Consider the following 4,844-nt stretch of genomic DNA (forward strand, 5'->3'; position numbering starts at 1 on the left):
GCAAACACAGTTCTAGTAGATGAATAGCATTTAAAAATCTGAAAAATAGTAACTTTCTAAACTTACATTCAAATTAAAATAAAGTATTGATTTTCTGAAGGTAGCTTTGGAAGCATATTTAAAGGCATATTATGAGAATGAGTGTATGTGTGTGTGTGCGTGTGTGTGTGTGTGTATGTGTATTTCCCCAGTTCTATCCTGAATGTCTGGAGTGCCTTAAGGTGGCACATTTTAACCTCTCAAATCTAGGCATCCATATTTATTATGTAGAATTGTAATTGCATCAAACTAATCTGGTTCAACTTTTATGTAACAAAGTTATGAGTTTTTTTTCCGGTTTCCATGGACTCCAGGTTGAAGGTCAGGTAACCTGAGCATGTCCAGATGGACCAAGTGTGCGACCACAGGTGGAACCTAAGTGCTCTGACCAGGAGTGATGACTGAATTAAGAAGCAGACACCATATGGCAGGATCCAGGGGCCAATCAGATACAGCCGTGTCATCACCCCATGGCAGGATCCAATCAGATCATGCTTCTTGGCATCACCTCATTGCAAAATTCAATCAGATCACATCTCATTACCCTATGCTTATACAACTTGACCCAGCCCCTAGTTCAGGGAGATACTGGTTTGGGAACTATCTCAATGTTCTCCTTACTTGTTATAAGTAATAAAATCTCCTTGCTAAATGCTCCTTGGTCAGGGTCATTAGGCTTATACTCACCAAGTGACCAACCCCCCCTCCGCCAATTGTGTGAGTAACAGAATGTATTGACAAATATTTTTCCATAACTAATTAAAGTGAAATGAGGTAAAATATATAATACTTTAACAAAGAATGATTTTTTAAATGTGAGAAAAGGAACTCTAGCACAAACACAAATATAGCTCACAAATTTGGACAATGTACTTAGCATCACTAGTCATCAAAGTCCTCAATTGTAAAATGAGGACGTTAAAAATATGATCTCTTAAGATTCCTTTGAATTTTGAGACTACATATCTTTTTTATATGATTGAACTTCTAAGTATAAAGACTGCAGAGACTCTTTGATTAGACAAAACATTAAGCATTTTAAAAAAATATTCTAACTTAAAAATACCATTTTACTTTTTGTACCATTTACATTTTATAATTTCTCCCTTTTTTGTGATTTTCACGTTTAATGTATTACATGTAATACTATAAAAATAGATTGAAGTTTTAAGGAAAGTCCATTATTATTAAAAGGCCGGGCACGGTGGCTCAAGCCTGTAATCCCAGCACTTTGGGAGGCCGAGACGGGCGGATCACGAGGTCAGGAGATCGAGACCATCCTGGCTAACACGGTGAAACCCCGTCTCTACTAAAAAAATACAAAAATCTAGCCGGGCCAGGTGGCGGGCGCCTGTAGTCCCAGCTACTCCGGAGGCTGAGGCAGGAGAATGGCGTAAACCCGGGAGGCGGAGCTTGCAGTGAGCTGAGATCCGGCCACTGCACTCCAGCCCGGGCGACAGAGCGAGACTCCGTCTCAAGAAAAAAAAAAAAAAGTTTACTACTCTGAGTCTGGCTTTCTGACAATAAAATATACCAGCGCAAAAGCCCAAGAAAGTACAACAAAGAGGTATACTAACTGACAAAATAGCTGCTGCAACATGCCACAGGCACTTTAGGCCTAACATTTCTGAAAAAAGCATAGAACGTGTGAATTCCCAGGAAAAAACTGCCACAGATCATTCGTAACAGGAAGAAATAGTAAGTGACCTCCCTAACAACACTCACTAGTAGATACTACATCTTTCCCATGGCATTTTTGTTTGTTTGCATGTTATTGAGAAGAGGGCAAGGAAAGGCACTGTTTTCTCCAGGTAGTTGTTTTTGAACAAGTGAGGGCAAGCTATACCCCTGCATCAGTACTTTGTGGCTGAAAACCCCCCCTCCAAAGTCTACCCATGTCAAAGCAGGTGGAGACCTCACAGCGCACTGATAATGTGTCATCATTAATGAAAGTTCTTTGTCTTAGTGCTTCCAGATGCATAAAAGTTACATAGCCAAAACCTTTTGGGTTCCATGGGATCTGTGGGTCGCTGGAAAGCAAGCAGCTCTGGTTTGGCATGCATTATCTCTTCGTGGTTTTGCCTTACAGGTGACTGAGACTGATCAAGGATTGTAAGACATATTGTACCTGGAAGGGCCATGGGAGGTGGCTGTCATACTCTCCTTGCATTGTGTGGACAAAAAGGGATATATAGTTTGCACAGCGCTGAGCAGTTGGTAACTGAAGGTGCAAGCGCATGCACAGTTTGTACCCAGGTTTGCCCGTGTAGAATCCAGGGCTATGAATCACAGCAGGTTTCTCCTCTTCTTGACATTTCAAATGCACTCCCAATCTTCCAAATGTAAATTCCGTTGCACTGCTGTGCTTCAATGCCAGCAACTTTGTCCTCAAGGTTTCGAATGGTTCATTTGGGCTCACATATATACTCTGAGTTTCCATTTCATCAGTCAGCTCCTGGATTGGATGATCTTGTCTTACAAGGCGATCCTCTAACTGGTGACTAGTTTGCTGGAAATTCCGGGCCTCTGAGATATACCCAGAGTCGGGTATAAGGCTCAAACTATGAACAGCCTGGGTCAACATTCTTGTGTGACAGGGTGCTCTCTTGTAAGCGGTGTGACAAGTGATTCCTCTGCATCTTTTCATGGCAACCAAAAGTATGGAATGTGCATGGAATTGGGGCTATAGGGCAGTCTACATCATAATATTAGGCATCTGTTCTCTGATGAGTATAGTATTGCAGTATTCACAGATGACATTTGCCAAAGGATAGTTCTGGTCCACAGATCTCTTTATCTTCAAATGCCATTGATGCAGCACAGTTGTCACAAGATACCTGTCTCCTTGGACAATCCTTCAGAATGTGAATATTAATATGGAATTTTTGAAAGGGACGCTGGCATTGGGGACAATCCATAAGAGCAAACTCACAATATGCTTGATGATCCTCAAGATGCCTCAGTTCCATCTTGTGCACACAACCTTCATTTAGACACTTTACCATCAGAGAAAGAGTCTCACGTTTTGCAAAACTGTCTGCAAATAGTTTATTTTCCAGCAGTATTTCATTGTCACCTGGACATTTGTGACCTGCATCCCTTATTGATTTTATGATACAGGCTTTGCGGAACCTATGGCCGCATGGCGTTTGCACTGCTTCTTGTAATGCCATCAAGCAGATGGGGCATTCATACTTGCTTTCCAGGAGTGGGTCAAACTCTACATCATATCCCTGGATCTCCTCCACAAAGGAGCTGGAGAGGTTCCCCGTGCTGGCAGTTCCACCCACACTATCATCTTTTGTTGCAGCGCTACAGGAGCTGGCCATGGCCACACAGTAGTCACTTTCAGACTGGCTGGATCCACAGCTGTTTTCACAGTTTAGCAGACTCATAGTAACTTGATTATCACGTGCTTGCTCGAGTGCACTGGGCTGCCGAACCAGGCAGGCAGGGATCCCCGCCAGCCGCACCACTCTGATCAGCCAAGGCGCTGATAGAGGAGGGACACAGACACTACGCTCCGAGAGGAGGCTGCTTGGACGTCAAACTCTGGGTCCAAGAGTGCGCCATCGCCACCTCCGCGGGCCGCCGGCAGGCCAATCCCCTGCTGCGGACGCCACTGCTTCCGCCTTCTCTAATTTCTCCCATTTTAAAACATTTTTTCTCACTACACCCTGTGAGAAAGATTCCAGTCTCCACTTTGCAAATGAGAAAACTGAAGAAAAGACAGGCGAAGTGATTTAGTTGAGCTTGTACCACTAGCCAATGAATAAGACTGTGATGCCCTGTTTGAACTAAATCCAGTATTGTTTCTTCACTTGTCTGATAGTATATTCTACTCTTCAGTGCACACGAATACCATTTTTAAATGGAAAATGAAAAATTATTCTTCAGTCAATTATAGTATTACTTAAGAATTTATTGAATATTTATACTCCTGTGCTGAGCTTTGGCATTATATTAATTAAATCAAAGTCCCTGCAGGATCCCTCTCTAGAGAATCTATAGACATGTTTGTAAAACTGAAGTTTCCAGCACTTTGCAGTATTTTCCACTCACCCACCTTACTCGTTTCTACTCCTCTTAATTTCTACCCTTTTCGTATGCTATCAAACAGAAGATGCCTTCTTTGATATTACCTAGAGTTTACTTACAATTATACATTGACTTGAAGTCATGGCAAGAGGTAAACATGCAAGGGGAAGGTGTAGTATGTGATATGATTACTTCTGTGTGTGTGGCTTCTTGGTCCAGATACATGAGAACTGGTTGCTTTGTGTTGCTAAGCTAATTATAGAATAATATGGTTGGCTGAAGAATAATTTTTTAATTTATATATAAAACGATGGCACATAAAGTCTTGCTTGCATGAGCAGCTACTCAAATAAGTTATAATGATAGTGGACATAATAGAACTTCTGATGAAACATAACAATTGAACAAATAAGAATAATTCACTAAAGGAGATTTCATAACATTATACTGTCTCCATGTGATAGAAAGATCACCTTATCTTTGCATGCTAGACCACTGAGAGTTGACCATGCAGTGTACCAGTATAATTGCTACATAGTGTTTCTGCTCTTTGAAACACTGGGAGCTGAGAAAGGTTTGGAAAAACACATCCTAAACAATATTTATCTTTATTATTGATAGACAATTGAAAATATTGGGAGTTTGAGTAAAGAGTATAGCTTGGTGTTTAAGAGCACTAACTGGGGAGATACATGATATTCAAAATAATAGGCTAAGAAGGGAGATGTATTTGGCAATGAAGGACTAAATTCTGAACAAAATAAACA

General features: G+C 41.2%; 1 pseudogene; it reads right to left on the reverse strand.

Annotated features, from left to right (window-relative positions):
- Nucleotides 1-1,879: 1,879 nt before the first annotated feature.
- On the reverse strand, nt 1,880-3,458 carry LOC104665266 (annotated as a pseudogene).
- Nucleotides 3,459-4,844: the final 1,386 nt, after the last annotated feature.

This window comes from Rhinopithecus roxellana, chromosome 11 (assembly GCF_007565055.1).
Source record: "Rhinopithecus roxellana isolate Shanxi Qingling chromosome 11, ASM756505v1, whole genome shotgun sequence".
Classification (NCBI taxonomy): Eukaryota; Metazoa; Chordata; class Mammalia; order Primates; family Cercopithecidae; genus Rhinopithecus; species Rhinopithecus roxellana.